The following is a 14,301-nucleotide window of genomic DNA, read 5'->3' on the forward strand; positions in this document are numbered from 1 at the left end:
CTGATTATCAGTTTCTGAAGGAAACGTGTTACAGTCTCCAGCTCCTGTGGTTCTGTTGAGGTCTGCACAGAGGCCACATGCTTCTGGAGGACACTCCAAAGCCCAGATGCTTTCTGCCTTACCATTCACCTCTCTGGTGGCATCAGTACTCCTTTGTGAGTTTCTGTCATTCTTCATGCAATTACATTTAAAATTTCAGCATTGTTTATCCCAACAGCTCAGAGCTCAGACCTATTATTTGATCCAAATAACCTTTTTCCTGATAAATTCAACACACATTTATTATGGTTCTTACACTTACTATTCCTTCATTTTTTTTTTTCCTTTCTTGCCTTCTGAGCTTAACTGGTAAGGATAAAGCAGACATAGACTGACAAATGAGAGGTAAGATGAAGACAAGGGGACCTTGTAACAGTAACAACTAACACACTGGTGCTTCCTACACATAAGACAATACGCAGGACAGTTTTCAATTCTCATGGACAACCCTGTAAGGAATTTAATATAGTCCCCATTTTATATAAAACAAAATGACAGTGGATGTGGCTCAGTGGTAAAGTGCCCTGGGGTTCAATCCCCAGTAACAAATTTGAAAAAAAAAAAAAAAAAAAAGGAGAATTACAATGTCTTCTCTCCTTTCAATTGTGTTCAAGGTATTTACCACTAATATCATCACATCATTTGTCATTTGTGTATATTTATGTAGTTATGTATACACACATACACCATAAATTCTGGAATTAGCTCTTCTTTCCATGCACACATTCTGTCACTTATTCCCATAAAAACTCAAATGAAGAACAAACTGCATCATTCCTAAATCATCTTAAAAAACCAACCTCTTGGGGCTGGGGCTGTATCTCAGTGGCAGAGTACTTGCTAGCACCCGTGAGACACTGGATTCAATTCTCAGCACCACATAAAAATAAACAAATAAAATAAATGTATGCTGTCCCTCTGCAACTACAAAAGTAAAAATAAAAAATGTTACCAGACTTTAAAAAAAAAAAAAAGAAACAACATCTTGCCTATAATCCCAGTGGCTCAGAAGAGTGAGGCAGGAGGGTAATAAGTTCAAAGCCAGCCTCAGCAATTTAGCAAGGCCATGAGAAACTTATGAGACACTGCCTCAAAAGAAAAAATATGGGGCTGGGGTTGTGACTCAGTAGTAGAGTGCTTGCCTAGCATGTGTGAGGCACTGGATTCAATTCTCAGTACCACATATAAGTAAATAAATAAATATCCATCAATAATAAAAATTTAAAAAAAAAAGAATAAAAAAAAAATGAGCTGGGGATGTAGGTCAGTAGTTAATTGCCCCTGGATTCAATCCCTGGTAGACAAACAGCAACAAAAACAAACAAAAGGGCTGGGGTGGTGGCTCCATGGTAGATCAATTGCCTGACATGTGTGAGGCACTGGGTTCAATTCTCAAAAATCCATATGCAACAAAATGAAATTAAACCCCTATCTATCACCATACACAAAATTCAATTCAAAGTGGATCAAGGACCTAGGAATTAAACCAGAGGCACTGTGCCTATCAGAAGAAAAAATAGACCCTAATATCCATCATGTGGAATTAGGCCCTAACTTCTTTAATAAGACTCCTATAGCAGAAGAATTAAAAATCAAAAATCAATAAATGGGATGGATTCAAATTAAAAAGCTTCTCAGCAAAAGAAACAATCAATGAGGTGAAGAGAGAGCATACATTTTGGGAACAAATTTTTACCACTTGCACATCAGATAGAACTCTAAGCTCTAGAATATATAAAAAACTCAAAAAGCTAAATACCAAGAAAACAAATAGCCCAATCAACAAATGGGCCAAGGAACTGAATAGACACTTCTCAGAAGAAGATATACAATCAATCAACAAATATATGAAAAAATGTTCATCATCTCTAGCAATTAGAGAAACGCAAATCAAAACTATTCTAAGATTTCATCTCACTCCAGTCAGGATGGCAGCTATTAAGAATACAAACAACAATAAGTGTTGGCAAGGATGTGGGGAAAAAGGCACACTCATATATTGCTGGTGGGATTGCAAATTGGTGCAACCAATATGAAAAGCAGTATGGAGATTCCTTGGAAAGCTGGGAATGGAACCACGATTTGACCCAGCTATCCCACTCCTTGGTCTATACCCAAAGGACTTAAAATCAGCATACTATAGTAAAACAGCCACATCAATGTTTATAGCAGCACAATTAACAATAGCTAAGCTGTGGGACCAACCTAGATGCCCTTTAGCAGATGAATGGATAAAGAAAATGTGGTATATATACACAATGGAACATTACTCAGCAATAAAAGAGAATAAAATCATGGCATTTGCAGGTATATGGATGGAGTTGGAGAATATAATAATAAGTGAATTTAGCCAATTCCAAAAAACCAAATGCTGAATATTTTCTCTGATATAAGGAAGCTAATTCATAATGAGGTTGGGAGCGGGAGCATGGGAAGATTAGACGAACTCTAGATAGGGAAAAGGGGTGGGAGAGGAAGGGAAGGCATGGGGGTAAAAAAGATGGTGGAATGAGATGGACATCATTACCATAAGTACATACATGAAGGCATGAATGGTGTGAATATACTCTGTATACAACCAGAGATATGAAAAATTGTGCTCTATATGTGTAATATGAATTGTAATACACTCTGCTGTCATACATATTAGAATAAAAATAAAAATAAAATAAGTATATAAAACAAAGGTCCCTTGACAACTAAAAAAAATTTTTAAAAAAAAAAGCTCTTCATTTACATATCTTTTTGTGACCCAAATTTCAGTGCCACCTCAGGAGGACAGATTTCTCTCAGTTATAGAAGCAACTTATTTATATCCTAAACTGTGATAACACATGCATTTGAGACCAGCAACTAGCAGTTACCATTAAACAAATATTAGCAGTAACTATTGTTGCAAAAGTAAAATTATGACAACATTTTTAAATGTATACAAGAAAAACATTACAAGTAACTCCTATTGCTAATCTAGCCACTATTATTTTATTTTATTTTATTATTTACTTTTATTTATTTATTTATTTATTTATTTAGGTGGTGGTACCAGAGACTGAACCCAGAGGTGTTCTACCTCTGAACTAATTTTGAGACTGTGTCTCACTAAGTTGCTGAAGCTAACCTCAAACTTGGAATCCTCCTGCCTCAGCTGCCCCACCCCCCGCCCTAGTAGCTGGAATTACAGACATCTGTGACCACACTGGCTACAGATAACATTCTTAAGAGATTGAGGATGCTAGGGATATAGCTTGGTGGTAGAGGGCTTGCCTAACATGTGAGAGGCCCTGGGTTCAATCTCCAGTATCATCAAAAAAAGAAGAAAGGAAGGAAGGAAGGGGGAGGGAAGAAGAGGGGAAAGGGAGGGGGAAGAAGAGGAAGAAGAGGAAGGAAGAACAGGAGGAGGAGAAGGGGGAGGAAACAACCTAGCAGGTCATTGTGGTTTACATCTGTAATCCCAGCTACTTGAGAAGCTAAGAAAGGAAGATCATAAATTCAAAGCCAGCCTGGGCAACTTGGTAAGACCATGTCTCAAATAGAATAAAAAGTGCCAAGATGTAGACCAGTGGCACAGTGCTAATGCACAAAGTCCCAGATTCAATCCCAGGTATAAAAATAAGTAAAATCTCTGAGCAATTAGGAAATTATAGCCCGCACATGTGCGTGCACACACACACACACAGATATACCATGAACCAAGAAGATACTCCACAAGAAACCTAATTTTCTTTGCATTATGCTTTCACTTAGTTTCACAGAATAAAATTATGACAATGTAAACAATAAATCTCTTTATCATTCAAATCATTTTCTTCGCAGATGGCTGAATTCACAGTGTAATTTCAACTTCCTTTATAAGCTTGTAAAAGTCTACTTGGTGAGGGTTAGTCAGATTTCACTGAGAATTTGTCAAAAGGAGAGATACGTGAAAATGAGTTAGATTTCATGCGGAGAATATCAAAGATTGAGAATTTCAGGTGAAAGGGATGTGATAAGCAATCTGGGTAGTTTTAAAATATTTCTAAAACTAGGTGTGGTCACACACACCTGTAATCCCAGCTACTCAGGAGGCTGAAGCAAGAGGATCACAAGTTGAGGCAGCCTGGACAACTCAGCAATATGCTGTCTCAAAATAACAAATAAAAAGATTCAACGCATGAGGCTCTGGGTTCAATCCCCCCAGTGGGGGGGGGGGGGGGGGGGGGAGTCTGATATTTGTTACTCTGTAGACTCTAGACCTGCCTTTACTCAGTGAAACAAAAATTTACAATGTTGGACCTTGAAGGAGGAGTTATCCCTGAACTAACTCTCTGATAGTCAGTCCTCACTTACCCCCTCAGCAAAAGAAGTCTAAGCCCCTCACTGCAGAATGTGGCTCATTTTAATTTCATTGGCTTCATTTTTTCACTGTGGCAGTTTCCTGCGAACAATACATTGCTCCCTGTGATAGCAGCTCTCACGTGCATCTTTGAAAGGGAGGGGCAACTTGCATTTTCATCCTACAGTTCCAGGCTTCTTCGAATTCTAAGAGAATATCCAAGAAAGGCAGAGAAGAAAAAGTAACTTACTTGCCATGCACCAGATGATTTTTCCCCACAAAACCCAATGTAGAAAACCCAGTACAGAGAACAGCAAGGAGACAGGTACTTTGAATCCCAGAGATTTGGGAGTCAGCAGACTGAGGCAGGAGGATCCATTGCAAGTTTGACACCAGCCTCATCGACTTGGGAAACCCTATTTCAAAGCAAAAAAGGACCTGGATACCGGGATGTAGCTCAGTGGTAGAGGACGCCTAGGTTCAATCTCTGGTGAGAGAGAGAGAGAGTGAGTGTGTGTGTGTGTGTATGTGTGTGTGTGTGTGTGTGTAACAAAGAGGTTCACCTCTTTCCCAACATGTACCACGATGCCAGGATACACACCTGGGCCCTGGACCTATGCAGTTCTGTTCAGAGCCTGTGATCACCCACCGCAAGACAGAGGGGTGGAGTAGGCAAAGGCCTTCTCTGCTCTGTCTACACTCAGGGCACAGGTGCAACACAGTCCCATATGCAGAACTGGTATCTCCGCTACAGACTAGGAACAAAAGCAAGAGAAACAGACAAGTCATCAGGAGCCTGATGAGAACTCCCGGAGTAAGTTTAAATTCCCCACTTTGAACAAAACATTTTAAGGAAAGATAGCAATGATATGCCGTTATGACTTAAAGCAGCATGTTCTCAATCTTGTTTTTTTTTTTTTAAGTAAATATAAAAAAGTAAGACGCATTAAAAAGCGTACCTACGTTTGCTGACTATAAAGGCATCAAGGCGACTACCTTCGGTCATGTATCAGGAATAACGCTCTTTTTAATGTTTATTAAAATGCTTGAAACCCATCACACATTTCATATTTATCATAACTGATAAAAGCACACATCCTGAATTAAGTCCTTGACTTCAACAAAACAACCTGCCAGCAGAGCGGTGTCAGACCAGCACCACCGGCTGAAACAAAGGCACAGTCAGCAGCAGGTTTCACAACGGCAAAAGTCTCTTCGATGAAAAGGGAAGCCAGTATCAAACCCAGAGCCGACTTCAGGCCAAGAAGGGCCCGCCAGGGTCAGTCTCTGCCAGGTCACCTACAGAGCGCAGCGGCCGCCCGCGATCTAGCCCGGCCTCCGCGCGCCCCCGGCTCCCGCCCGCATTCCCGCCCCGCCGCGCCGCGCGCCCCCGGACTCGCCCCCGGATTCTCGCCCGCGCTCCCGCCCCGCCCTGCCGCCCGTCGCAGACACCACCTCCCTTCAGCCGGCTCGTCTCCCGGATCCCCCAACATTGTCGCGCCGCCCAACCAGACGCAGAAATACACAACCCAGCGCGGGCCACCGAGGCCCCAAGGACACAGCGACCAGCGCGCACGCCTCCGGGCAGCGAAGGACAAAGAGCAGGGCGGCACGGCAGAGAGCGCGTGCGCGATGGAGTGTCGCGCAGAACTACCGCTCCCAGTGTGCTCTGCGGGACGCGCGTCCCGACCGGTACGCAGACGCCGGGAAGCCCCTGGGAGAACCCCGTGGGAGAATCCGTGGGAGAGCCCGTGGGTGGAACGGTGGAAGCAGCTGTAGGAGCAGCCGGTCGGTGGAGCTGTGGGAGCTGGAGGACCGTGGGAGGAGCCTTTGGAAAGAGCCTGGAGAAGATGGGGGGGAGGCGTGGGAGGAGCCTGGAGAAGATGAGGGGCTGTGGGAGGAGCCTGGAGAAGATGAGGGGCTGTGGGAGGAGCCTGGGTGATGGGGGGGCTGTGGGAGGAAGGGGGCTGTGGGCGACTGCTTCAGGCGAAAACTACCTCCTGATAAATGTCTTTTTTTTTGGGGGGGGGGGGTTGTTGATAGACCTTTATTTATTTATAAACCTAGTGCCTCACACATGCCAGACAAGTGTGCTACTGCTGACCCCAGCCCCAGCTCCTGATAAATGTCTTTGTTTCTGTACCTTGGGCTCTGTTTAGTGGGGGCACACCCTTGAAACACACAGCGGCTCTCACTAAGGATGTAGCTCAGCGGTAAAGCACTTGCCTAACATGCAGAAGGCCCAAAGTTGCCTTCCATGCCCAGCACTGAAGAAAAAAAATTAATTCCTAATGGCTCTGTTGTTTGCAAGAGGTTCCACAGAAGCATGCCCTCAGAAGGCCTGTATTTGTTTGAAGGTGTTCATTAGGCACCTCTGAATCCATCTGAAATCGCACCTAATCATATTATAGCCTGCCCTGCATTTCATCTTTTTTCTGATGACCTTGCTTTTGCTGAGAAGGTTATTGAATAGAAAGACATTTCCTTCATGTAATAGCTCAGTTTTAGTTTCTCATTGCTCTCATTTTGTTATATGCATAGAGAAAGCCAGGTAGTGTCCTGAATACATTGTTTAAAATTCACTTATCTACAACATTAGAGGTCAGTAGGTAATGTTTGTTGTGGAGCAGGCTTAGCTGCAGGGTAGCCTGGACACTGGACCCCCATCCGTTTGGTTCTTGATCACTTGTTTGCCTCAAGTCTGAACACTCAGCCCCCACCCATCTGGTGCAACCAACACCCACCCATGTCTGACCCCTGCCCGGTCTGCCTGAAGGCAGAAGACGACACCCTTAGCAACTACTGTATGATCCAATCACTGTATGCCAACAAGGCAGCTTGCAGACCCAAACACCCCATTAGATTTTGGCTATAAAAACTCTCTCTTGCTGCCCCCCCCCATCTCTCTCTCTCTCTGATTCTCTCTCACTCTCTCCTCTCTCTCTTGCTTTGCTCTGAGAAACTAATGTGACTCCATTTTTGAGAAACCAGCCTCTACCTCAGAGCAAAGCCTGTCCAAGGAAGGGGGTGTGACCCTTGTCCTTGGAAAAACCCACAGAGCACTCCTAAGCACATACCCACCCAGCTGAGTTGTTTGTCTGTACCAGGAGAGGTCTGTGGCACCACGTGTCCCTGACTCAGGCTAGGTAAGGACCCATAGCAACCCCCCTAGCAACCTCCAATCAGCATGAGACAGGGAAAATACCTGGAATGCCAGATGACCCCCCAAGTAGTTTATGGTGGTTGATAACATGTTGGGAAACCATGTAGTTCAGCACATACACCCCTCATGGCCTAAACCAATCAGTTCAAAAAATGCCCTTCTTGTACTAACCAATTACCCCTACCCATCTTGTTCCCGCCATTGAATGTGCTAATCAATGTTAAGAGTTGTGGTTTAATTTTCCCGCGGGATGGAATGATTTGCTGTGTGATGTAGTGATGCATAGAGTATCCCCCCAAAACCTATAAAATCTCACTGAACAAAGGACCGGGGCTCACTCCCTGAGACCACTGTGACGGAGCTGTTGTGAGTCCAGGCTAGAGCTTCCAATAAAGACTCTTGTGTGATTGCCTCGGATTCAGCTCCTGGAGGTCTATTGGGGTTCCACTAATCTGGCATAACATCTCCCCCACCTTTTCTCTCTCTCTCTCCTTTTTCTCCTGTCGATCAAACATCGCCACAATAAAGATCTCTTGGTCGCTCCAACTGTCATGGTCACTTTCCTTTCAGGTAAATTTTCCATTTTACATCTACAAAACAAAATCCCATTTTACCGTGTTCTATGGAATTTCACTATGTTCCTTCAAATTCCCCAGCAAGCTCTTTCACAAAGGCTCTGCTGTTACCCTCTCCAAGGCCCTACAGGCTTTAATAATATATTCCATGAGGTTCAAGCATGTGGGAGGCCACTCTGAATGATTTGTGTTCTCAGTCCTGGAGTGGAGAGGCTTTGTCACTACCTGGACATTGCCCCAGTCCCGGAAGTTTGAGGATGTGTCTTCAGACATAGGTGTGTCGCCCCATGGATTGAGCTACACTCACCTGTTCCTTTGTGATATTACCCCTTTGCCCTGTTTGGGATAGAATGTTCCATGGAAACACTTTGTGTGTCCCTTTCTCTTGTTCTGCCTTTGGGTATGGCCTTCCTAGATGTCAGTCAACCTGCTGACAGCAGACATCAGGAAGCTAGACTCAACCCCCTGAAACCTGACCCCTTGCCTCATTTGAATGGCTTCCTCCCAATAAAAGGGTTTAGCACGTGCACTCGCACGTTTTCTCTCTCTCTCTCTCTCTCTCTCTCTCTCTCTCTCTCTGGACCCTTAAGGTCAGAGGAGCTGTACAGGAACCAAAGAAAAAGGTATCTCTGGCTCTTGTGTGGTTATTTCGTGCAGCCCAGTTCCCCTGGAGTGACCATGAGTGTTTCAGTGAACATGACACTTGCAAATTCTGGGTGGTAACACCCAGTGCCATGTTTTAAGTTTTTATTGAATAGCACCCCACCCCAGTACCAAATTTTTATTCCCATCATAACTGCTTTCCAAAATATCATCCAAAACTTTATAACATACATGATATGAAGATGTTATTATTTTTCACGGTTGGACTACTTGAAGTTTCTTAACATTGCAGCCTCTAAGAACTGCTTTACTGACGTAAGCCAGTGATCTCAATGACTTGGGAGACTGAGGCAGGAGTATTGAAAGTTCAAGGCCAGCCTGAGCAATATGGCAAAATTGTTTCTCAAAAACTAAAAAAAAAAAAAAAGTTTGGGGATGTAGCTCAGTGGTAGAGTATCCCGGGATTCAATTATGGGGAGTTAGGGTTAGGAGAGGACTGCTTACATGATAGATGGTTTTCAAGAACAAGTATTCCAGGAAGAAAGAAAGACACACATTGCTTTTTATATCCTGAAAAGTGTTTCACCATCACTTCTGAGAGAACCAGAAAGTCCAGTGGTCCATTTTCAGAATACAGTACTCAGCCTTAAATCTAAAATTAGAATGAAAGAAAGGCCCCCAGAGGGGATCTAGAGAAGGGAAAGTTGCAAAATAGCACTACAGCCTGTGGGTGTGGCAAATCCAAAGTCCACTGCACCTGAACAGCCCCTTGACAAACAGGAGGGCTGGGAAGGGGTCGGCCTGGCCAGCAGAAAGAGAACGGCAAGCTGCACGTGTGTCAGAATGCATTCACCCTAAGACTTTCCCACCACAAGATAACAAAGGGACTTGGGAATAACTTTAAATGACCCAAGGCATATTTCTTCAAATAACCCAATAGGAGACATTAAAACCTAGGTGACTGTACAGACGCCATAGTACTCAGCCAACAAGGAACCAAGGAAGGGACCTTGCACTCTAGATTGTTATGGCAAGATTGCCATAAATCACCTAGTCTATCTTAAAGCAGGAGACAGAAACTTTATTCACCTGCTGGTGGTCCAGATCCACCAGCTGGTGGCCAAGGAGCAGGCTGAAAGTCTGCACCCTTCGATCCCCTCCTGGGGTTTGAGTATACCTTTTATAGTCCAAAACCACATTAATCATAAGTGGCTGTTGCTATAATTCAAAACCATAAACAAACGTCGTGAGATCTGAAATCATAAGCAGAAGGGAAGTGAGTCAAAACGACCCTAGTTGAGTATAAATTAAAGAATGATTACTAACATCTAGATGATCAATCTCTAACAGGGTACATTGTCCAAGAAAAATGAGAGCCAAAGAGAATAATTTTACATTGTATAAGAATTTCCATTTTGTGTTGCCAAACATGCTGTGCTAAGAAACTGTTGATGGGTACAGAGGCGGGGTGTTCCCATGGGAGAAGCATTTCTTACATAATGTGGGGTCTCCATTAAAATGGAGTCTACTTGGTCACTGCCCATATAACCTGGCCCATTACAAGGGAATAAAATGCTGGTTGTACCCAATATGTGCATTTCTGACACCAGATGCCAGATCTTGCAAGACAATCATTAAAATAAAGCCTCTGCTTGTGCTATAAGTCCACTATTTCAGAATATATTGAATAACAAATTCACAAGCTATTCTTTATTCCTTTCCAGCCTTTTTTTTAAAGTTCTAGTCTTTTCATATATTGAATCTGAAACAGTCTCCTGTAGAGTGCTCATAGATTTTACTTCATTATCCAATTTCATACACCATGCCTTTTGATTAACTAGCTCATTCTCATTTGTTATCAATATTATTGGATTTATAACTGCTGTTTTCCCTTTTGTTTATTATGTCTCATAATTTCTTCATTAATTTCTTTTGCACTAAGTAAATATTTTTAATGTAAATTTGCATCTTTTTTCTTCAGTAATGGGGAATGAGCACTGAGGCTCAACCATTGAGTCAAACCCTCTGTTTTCATGTTTTAATTATTTTGAGACAGAGTTTTGCTAAGTTACTGAGGCTGGCCTCAAATTTGTGATCCTTTGTCTCAGCCTCCCAAGTAGGTGGGATTATAGGGGTGCATCATTGCACCTGGCTGCAATGTTTGTGTTTTATTGTTTTGCAGTACTGGGGATTGATTCCAGAGATTTTTCACTTGCTGGACAAGTGCTCCACCACTGAGCTAAACTTCAAGAGCCCATTTTTATCATTTTCTTTTGCGACCGGGTCTTGCTATGTGGTAGGGACTTTCTCAAAACAAAGGAAATATGGTACCATCAGTATCAGTGTGCACATTCCACAAGTCTTTTGTAACACTGTGTCAACCATATAGTATACAGATACAATTCCCAGGCAGACCTTGTTACCTTGCATGGGAGCTGGCATGAAGAGAAGGCTGACAAGAGCTGATAAGGATGTGACTCCTGGTTGGGCCCTCCACCTCTGAATAAGAATCTGCTGAGCCCGTGCCAGCACTCATAAACACACTTCCTGCTGAAGGCCCAGATGTCCTCTCTGTGCCAGAATCCTGAAAGAGCTAAGATGCCCAGGCTGGCCTTGAACTTGCCATCCTCCTACCTCAGGCTTCTGAGTCACTGGGATTATGGGTAGCTTAAAGCTTGTAATGCCTTTTTCTTAGAGATTTTTTTCACCATTTTTTTAGTTACTTCCTCCAGGGATAGCTACTACTGATTTATACTACTTTAATTTGAATCAGATATTAAAAATATTTTTGAGCTGGGTGTGGTGGCACACACTTGTAATCCCAGCGGCTCAGGAGGCTGAGGCAGGAGGATGGCAAATTCAAAGCCAGTCTCAGCAACTTAGTGAGGCACTTAACAACTCAGCAAGACCCTGTCTCTAAATATTTTTTATTAAAAAATGGCTGGGGATATTGCTCAGTGGTTAAGCACCCCTGGGTTCAATCCCCAGTATCAAAAAACAATCCTATTATTCATTTGTTATTATTATTGGGGAGGGTATTAGAGATTGAGCCCAGGGAGACTTTACCACTGAATTTACCTAGCCCTTTTAAAATTATTATTACTTTCAGTTGTATATGGACAGAATAACTTTATCTATTTTATATGTGGTGCTGAGGATCCACCCCAGGGCCTCACACATGCTAGGCAAATGCTCTACCACTGAGCTACAACCCCAACAAAGCCCCAGCCCCTTAAAATTTCTTTTGAGTCAAGGTCTTGCTAAATTGCCCAGACTGGCCTTGAACTTGTGATCCTCTTGCTTTAGCATCCCGAGTTACTGGGATTACAGGCTTGTACCACTATGCCTACTAATTTTATATCTTTTAAAAAGCTGAGGAAGTGTGTATTTACACCTTTTGTTATGCTTGCCATTTGTTTTCTCTGATTCTATTCATTTGCTGCACTGGCCTTAAGTTACTATCTGGAGTCCTTTCCCGGGCCTGACACAACGTGCTCCCACCTTTCTTCTTCCTTCCTCATGGAGTTATTGACAGAGTCCACTTCTCCATGCAGGGGAGGTGGAGGGGAGCAGCACCGCTTTATACACATAGGACTCTTGGTTGGCACTCTAGCTCCCCCTGAACACCCCACTTCCTGCTGCCCTCCACTGTTTCTAAAAACAAGTTAGCTGTTGATCTTAATGGATTTCCCTTGTGTTCCATTTCTCTTTGATGCTCTCAACATTTTCTTCTTTTCAGATTTCAGCATTTTTAATATTATATGTTAGATAATGTTCTTTCTTTGCATGTATTCAACTTGAAGTTTACTGAGCTTTTTGAATGTATAGATGAGAACTTTTCAACAAATTTGGGAAGTTTTTAGGCCTCTCATTGCCTTTTGGGCTCCCTTTTCTCTCCTCTCTTTCAGGTATTTCCATTATACCTATGTGGGTATGCTTGATTTTGTCCCATACTTACCTGAGGCTATTTATTTTTCTTCATTCTTACCCTCTCTTCTTTGGATTACATAACCACGATCAACTTGTCAGTTTTTTAAATTCTTTTTTTCTAATTCAAATCTGTTGATGATCTTCTCTACTTAATTATTATTATTTTAATATTCCTTATTTGATGAACATTATCTTCATACCTTCCTTTATTTCTTTGAACATTCTTAGAACAGCTGCTTTGAAGTCTATGTTATCTGCTACTTGGTTATGCCTACAGGAAGTTTTTGTTTCTGTTAAGGCAATTTTGTTGCCTGCTGTTTTTCTCACATTATCAGTCAGACTTTCCTGTTTCTTTTTATGTTTTAGATAATGTAAAAACTCAACTTTGTATATGGGCTCCTTAGGCAATCATAATTGTTACAGCCAACTGTTGGCATAGTGACTGGCAGGTTACTTAGGTCTTTCTGTCCCACGGGGTGACATCTTTAATGTCAGACTCAATGAGAGTGCAGACTCAATCACCTACCATCACTGTGATGACAGTTTTGGCAGGGTCTTCTCCCTCTTCGTCAGCTGTTGACTATTAATTGCTAGCTATTGTTTTGACCTTAGAGGTAACTGAATCTATTCTAACATCTGATTCAATTAAATCTGGGCAGCTTTACAGGAATAGTGTTTGAGGTCATTGGCTATGTTAGGACCCCAGGAGGGTGTATTTTAGCTGTCTCTCTCCCTGGTAACTCCAGCAAATTAGGAACTTAGCTTTTGTCTCCAATGAGTCTACCAGTCTCCTCTTAATTCCATAGCATCACAACTTCATTGGAGGATCCTATAGGCTGGACTTACACTCCAGCCCATGAAGCCAGTTCCTTTAGGGAAAAACCTGGAACTCTGCCTCTCCCCATGAGCATAATTTTGAGTCACAGTCCTGGAGCTGGAGGTGGGGACAATGGCTCATTTTTCTTTGACTTACCCCTACCTTAGGATATGGAAGCTCAGTAGGGGGATGAAAAAGAGCTATGGTCTCTGGGGCTCTCAGCTTGTCTCTCCTGGTGTGAAATCTCTACTTTTAAAGAGTGGGCTGGGGTTGTGGCTCAGCAGTAGAGTACTTGCCTTGCATGTGCAAGCCCCTGGGTTCGATCCTCAGCACCACATACAAATAAATAAATAAAAATAAATAAATAAATAATGATATTTAAAAAAGGAAGGAAGGAAGGAAGGGAGGGAGGGAGGGAGGGAGGGAGGGAGGAAGGAAGGGAGTGCGGGCTGGGTGAGGATGACTTGGTCCTTGTATTCTCAACATGCTAGACCTCATGTGGAGCCTCCAGCCCATGAGTGAAGGCTGGATGGAAAAGGAGCACCCACATCTTGGGAACCCTTGTGCGGTACTTCATCTCTGCCATGGGTAGCTGGGGGTGGGGGCAGGGCCTGAAGAGGCACCGTAGGCCTCAGCTGGGAGCTGGAGGAGTGGAAACCCTGGGACTTTTTACACTTCCCAAGTGGAGTTTCCACCACGGTGAGCTGGAAAGGAGGGAGTAAGATATTGCTCAGATGCCATGGACTCTCATTCATCACACCAAGTTTAGTAGGTTTTCTTGAATATGTTTCTCCATTTGATGTATGTCCTTTTGCTGTTTCCAGAGATTTTAAATTCTTTGCAGCTTCACTGGGATTCAGTC

General features: G+C 43.0%; 1 protein-coding gene across 12 annotated transcripts in view; it reads right to left on the reverse strand.

Annotated features, from left to right (window-relative positions):
* The window catches only part of Znf84 (zinc finger protein 84), a 55,070-nt gene that overhangs the window by 24,064 nt on the left and 16,705 nt on the right, over positions 1 to 14,301 (reverse strand). Inside the window, exons 1-3 of one of the 12 annotated variants that reach the window (XM_046445868.2) lie at positions 5,807 to 5,972; positions 5,001 to 5,106; positions 4,366 to 4,557 (exon numbers count right to left, since the gene is read on the reverse strand). The exons of 1 other annotated variant lie outside the window; for it this stretch is intronic. The gene's annotated coding sequence lies outside the window, so the exon portion shown is untranslated. Of the gene's footprint in view, positions 1 to 4,365; positions 5,707 to 5,806; positions 5,973 to 14,301 lie in introns of those variants that run through there. 10 more of the 12 variants (XM_046445866.2, XM_046445871.2, XM_046445864.2 and 7 more) reach the window with 10 other exon arrangements.

The sequence above is a fragment of the Marmota monax genome, unplaced genomic scaffold (genome assembly GCF_021218885.2).
Source record: "Marmota monax isolate L192 unplaced genomic scaffold, Marmota_monax_Labrador192_F-V1.1 WCK01_AAM20220418_F8-fsc00200, whole genome shotgun sequence".
NCBI lineage: Eukaryota > Metazoa > Chordata > Mammalia > Rodentia > Sciuridae > Marmota > Marmota monax.